This window comes from Schistocerca cancellata, chromosome 2 (assembly GCF_023864275.1).
Source record: "Schistocerca cancellata isolate TAMUIC-IGC-003103 chromosome 2, iqSchCanc2.1, whole genome shotgun sequence".
NCBI lineage: Eukaryota > Metazoa > Arthropoda > Insecta > Orthoptera > Acrididae > Schistocerca > Schistocerca cancellata.
In genome coordinates this window covers 504249577-504255576 of record NC_064627.1, presented here as the reverse complement: position 1 = coordinate 504255576, position 6000 = coordinate 504249577, and positions in this window count along the sequence as shown.

The window sequence follows — 6000 nt, the reverse complement described above, 5'->3', positions numbered from 1 at the left end:
ATCCATAAGAAAACCTAATTCGGGCAAGGTAGAAGAATATTTTTACCCATTCGCCAAGTGTACAAGGTAGGTGGGTCGACAACAAATTCCTGTCATGTGATGCACATACCGTCACCAGTGTCGTATAGAATATATCAGACGTGTTTTTCTATGGAGGAATCGGTTGATCTATGACCTTGCGATCAAATGTTTTCGGTTCCCATTGGAGAGGCACGTCCTTTCGTCTACTAACCGCACGGTCGCAAAACACAGACACTAAACTTATTACAGTGAACAGTGACGTCAATGAACCAACGGGTACATCATAACTTTGCGAAAATAAGGAAAGTAAATTTTTCACTCGAGGGAAGACTTGAACCAAGGACTTCTCGCTCCGTAGATGCTCACGCTAACCACGGGACTACGGCGCTACTGCGCCTATTTTCTCCTTGATGTTGCATATGTTGCACATGGACTACTCTGTTTGTATATTTTGCTTATTTTTTCACAGTTCCACACAACTTCTTCCTGTTTTTTCGACTGATCTTTGTTCAGTTTTTCAAGGCCTATCCACTGTGCCAACTTATAACTAAATCTGAGGGGGGTGCGATGGGGAGGTTCTCTTGTTAGAAGCTTCTTTCAAATGCCACAGAAAAAAGTATACAGTAACATTAGAAAAAAAACAAAGTCGGTTTTGTAATTCGGCGACTATAAACGGTAAAAATTACTTGCAAACCTCATTAAATTCACCATATTGTCCGCCATAGCTTGGAGAAAACCATACCTCGATATATTTTTCTCTACTGGATAACCTATCTTAGCTCCCTCAGCCTGTATGAAGAACGGTTACACAGCAGGCTTCTTTTCCGAAATCATCTCTGAGTGTTGATTGTAGATGACAACTTCGTCTTAGGCCACGTGTAAGAGGGAGAAACAGCAACCAGCACATATCAGGAATCGACAGCGGAAGAATCTTGTGTTATCGAGATTGTGGTTCATCGTTCCATGAAGTTACTGCTGGCGTTGGTCGGTATCCCGAATCAATGGTTTTAGGAGGGACATACCCAACGCTATGCACGATCTCAACGACCCCACACGACTAGCGCCCGATAAGACAGGAACATTTTTCGCTCAGCCTTACATGAACGCACAGCCACCTCATGTATAATGAATGAGGGAAAGGGGTTGTTTGCATCAAGACATATATTTATAATGACAGTTCAACATGTAGAACACCACTGATTGTGAACACAGCGATTAATCATACAGCTTCCCCTGACACAGTACAGAGAGGTGCCCCGACCGCGGTGCACACAACACCGGACGCAGGAATTACAGCAGCCATCTTCTTGTCTGACGAGACCCCGTTCAGCATAGAGTACCACATTTGACATACCCATCTACGGAGATTCTGTTGAGCAATAAAGTTGCCAGAGTCAAAACAACATCGTATAAAGGTCTTAACTCTTGGCGTGAAGCTGTGAGATGGCACTGGGCCGAGAAGCTGCTGTCGCATTTATGATGTGTTAAGGACCGTGACTGTATCATACTTCCGAAATATTTCGTAATACAATGGAAGACAGCATACTGCCTGGTAACGAGGGTGTTGGGAGGGGCCAGGAAGCTCAGCAGATCACTAACTATCTGGAAAGTTCTGGTTATGAGTTTCCAAGAGACTTGCACGATACGGCTCTCCAACCACTGTGACTGGGAAACTCTGGCATAGAAGCGAGGCAGCATGCAATGCCAATGCTCAGTTCGACTCACTGCTCAGACCATTTAGGGCCTGTGTTCCCACTGGAAATGGCAGCTCGGTGTAAAAGGTTTTACGTCGTATAATCCGCGGGCTAGGATTAGAGGTTTGGAGTAACAGTGAAAAACGCCTTAAGACATAGTTTCGGTTCCAGACGCTAGTAAAATTTTCAATAAAATTTATAACCAATGGCAGCCGAAGACGGATTCACAATCTTTCTCCCAATGGCCTTGTCAAAGAGGGCTCCGGAACAAATAAAGGTGTGCAAACAGAGGTTGGCAGTACCCTCTTGCTTTAGGGTTGAAAAACTGCTCCTGTCAACTGTCAACGGTATGCGGATGCAGAAGTCAGTGGAAACCACTGTATTGGAAACGAATTACGTGACCTGTAATTAAAAAGTGTCATAATGTTCTCTCCATTGGAAAAACCTAAGTATGAAATTTGAATGAAGTTTGAATGTGCTAAGCGAGGTAGAAAATAATAATAGAAAAATGCAGAGATTCTGTTTAGTGATAGTGTGGGTGCAGTGAAGTGACACGAATACGGATTTCTGATCAGGCAAACGTAGGGTAATATCATTTTCAGTGAAAATGTTATAACTTGAGTAGGATTCGTCATGAATAGGAAGGTTGTTTTTGTTGTGGTCTTCAGTTCTGAGACTGGTTTGATGCAGATCTCCATGCTACTCTACCATGTGCAAGCTTCTTCATCTCCCAGTAGCTACTGCAACCTACATCCTGCTGAATCTGCTTAGTGTATTCATCTCTTGGTCCCCCTCTACGATTTTTACCCTCCACGCTGCCCTGCTATGCTAAATTTGTGATCCGTTGATGCCTCAGAACATGTCCTACCAACCGGTCCCTTCTTCTAGTCAAGTTGTCCTACAAACTCCTCTTCTCCCCAATGCTGTTCATTACCTCCTCATTAGTTATGTGATCTACCCATATAATCTTGAGCATTCTTCTGTAGCACCACATTTCGAAAGCTGCTATTATCTCTTTGCCCGAACTATTTATCGTCCATGTTTCACTTCCATGCATGGCTTCACTCCATACAAATACTTTCAGAAACGACTTCCTGACCCTTAAATCTATATTCGATGTTAACAAATTTCTCTTCTTCAGAAACGCTTTCCTTGCCATTGCCAGTCTACATTTTATATCCTCTCTACTTCGACCATCAGTTATTTTTCTCCCCAAATAGCAAAACTCCTTTACTACTTTAAGTGCCTCATTTCCTAATCTAATTCCCTCGGCATCACTCGACTTAATTAGACTACATTCCATTATTCTCGTTTTGCTTTTGTTGATGTTCATCTTATATCCTCCATTCAAGACACTGTCCATTCCGTTCCACAGCTCTTCCAAGTTCTTTGCTGTCTCTGACAGAATTACAATGTCATCGGCGAACCTCAAGGTTTTTATTTCTTCTCCATGGATTTTAATACCTACTATGAATTTTTCTTTTGTTTCCTTTACTGCTAGCTCAATATACAGATTGAATAACATCGGGGACAGGCTGCACGCCTGCCTCACTCCGTTTCCAACCACTGCTTCCCTTTCATGTCCCTTGACTCTTATAACTGCCATCTGCTTTCTGTACAAATTGTAAATAGTCTTTCGTTCCCTGTATTGTACCCCTGCCACATTTAGAATTTGAAAGAGAGTATTCCAGTCAACATTATCAAAAGCTTTCTCTAAATCTACAAATGCTAGAGACGTAGGTTTACCTTTCCTTAATCTTTCTTCTAAGATAAGTCGTAAGGTCAGTATTGCATCACGTGTTCCAGTATTTCTACGGAATCCAAACTGATCTTCCCCGAGGTCGGCTTCTACCAGTTTTTCCATTCGTCTGTAAAGAATACGCGTTAGTATTTTGCAGCTGTGACTTATTAAACTGATGGTTGGGTAATTTTTACTACTGTTAACACCTGCTTTCTTTGGGATTGGAATTATTATATTCTTCTTGAAGTCTGAGGGTATTTCGCCTGTCTCATACATCTTTCTCACCAGATGGTAGAGTTTGGTCAGGACTGGCTCTCCCAAGGCCGTCAGTAGTTCTAATGGAATGTTGTCTACTCCCAGGGCTTTGTTTCGACTCAGGTCTTTCAGTGCTCTGTTAAACTCTTCGCACAGTATCGTATCTCCCATGTCATCTTCATCTACATCCTCTTCCATTTCTATAATATTGTCCTCAAGTACATCGCCCTTGTTTAGACCCTCTATATGCTCCTTCCAAATTTCTGCTTTCCCTTCTTTGTTTAGAACTGGGTTTCCATCTCAGCTTTTGATATTCATATAAGTGGTTTTCTTTTCTCCAAAGGTCTCTTTAATTTTCCTGTAGGCATTATCTATCTTCTTCCTAGCGATACATCCCTCTATATCTTTACATTTGTCCTCTAGCCATCTCTGCTTAGCCAATTAGCACTTCCTGTCGATCTCATTTTGGAGACGTTTGTATTCGTTTTTGCCTGCTTCATTTCCTGCGATTTTATATATTCTCCTTTTATCAATTAAATTCAATATTTCTTCTGTTACCCAAGGATTTCTACTAGCCCTCGTCTATTTGCCTACTTGATCCTTTGCTGCGTACTACTTCATCCCCCAGAGCTACCCAGTCTTCTTTTACTGTATTTCTTTCCCCCATTCCTGTCAATTGTTCCTTTATTCTCTCCCTGAAACTCTCTATAACCTCTGGTTTAGTCGTTTATCCAGGTCCCATCTCCTTAAATTCCCACCTTTTTGCAGTGTTTTCAGTTTTAATCTACAGTTCATAATCAATAGATTGTGGTCAGTGTCCACATCTGGCCCTGGAAATGTCTTACACTTTAAAACCTGGTTCCTAAATCGGTGTCTTGCCATTATATAATCTATCTGAAACCTTTTAGTATCTCCAGGGTTCTTCCATGTATACAACCTTCTTTCATGATTCTTGAACCAAGTGTTACCTATGATTAAGTTATGCTCTGTGCAATATTCTACCAGGTGGCTTCCTCTTTCATTTCTTAGCCCCAATCCATATTCACCTACTACGTTTCCTTCTCTCCTACTGTCGAATTCCAGTCCCCCATGACTATTAAAATTTCGTTTCCCTTCACTAACTGAATAATTTCTTTTATCTCATCATACATTTAATCAATTTCTTCATCATCTGCAGAGCTAGTTGGCATATAAACCTCTACTATTGTAGTAGGCGTGGGCTTCGTGTCTATCTTGGCCACAATAATGCGTTCACTATGCTGTTTGTAGTAGTTTACCCGCACTCCAATTTTTTTTATTCATGATTAAACCTACTCCAGCATTACCCCTATTTAATTTTGTATTTATAACCCTGTATTCACCTGACCAAAAGTCTTGTTCCTCCTGCCACCAAACTTCACTAATTCCCACTATATCTAACTTTGATCTATCCATTTCCCTTTTTAAATTTTCTAACCTACCTGCCCGATTAAGGGATCTGACATTCCACGCTCCGATCCGTAGAACGCCAGTTTTCTTTCTCCTGACAACGACATCCCTTTGAGTAGTCCCCGCCCGGAGATCCGAATGGGGGACTATTTTACCTCCGGAATATTTTACCCAAGAGGACGCCATCATCATTTAACCATACAGTAAAGCTGCATGCCCTCGGAAAAAATTACGGCTGTAGTTTCCCCTTGCTTTCAGCCGTTCGCAGTACCAGCACAGCAAGGCCGTTTTGCTTAGTGCTACAGGGCCAGATGAGTCATCATCCAGGCTGTTGCCCCTGCAACTACTGAAAAGGCTGCTGCCCCTCTTCAGGAACCACAGGTTTGTCTGGCCTCTCAACAGATACCCCTCCGTTGTGGTTGCACCTACGGTACGGCCATCTGTATCGCTGAGGCACGCAAGCCTCCCCACCAACGGCAAGGTCCATGGTTCATGATGTGGAATAGGAAGGTAGGGCGGGGTTATTGTGAGCATTTCAGTGATGGGATTATTCTCATCATAAATGGCGGCAAACCAACTTGAGTAACATTAGTTCAGGTATACATGCCAATGTAACAAGCAGAAGCTAAAGGCACACAGGATATTGGACGTATAATTCAATCTATAAAGTGAGATGGGAGTCGAATTATTATGGATAACTCGAAAAATTGATAGAATTCCAGGAGAATGTCAGCTCCGTAGTAAGAATGAAAGAGAGTAGACGATTCTTCAATAAACCTCAGATAATAATAGTGAATGCATTGTTAATATCCCAGCTGGATTCCGCAACTATCAGACACAGACTCTGAAAAAAAGGTAGTG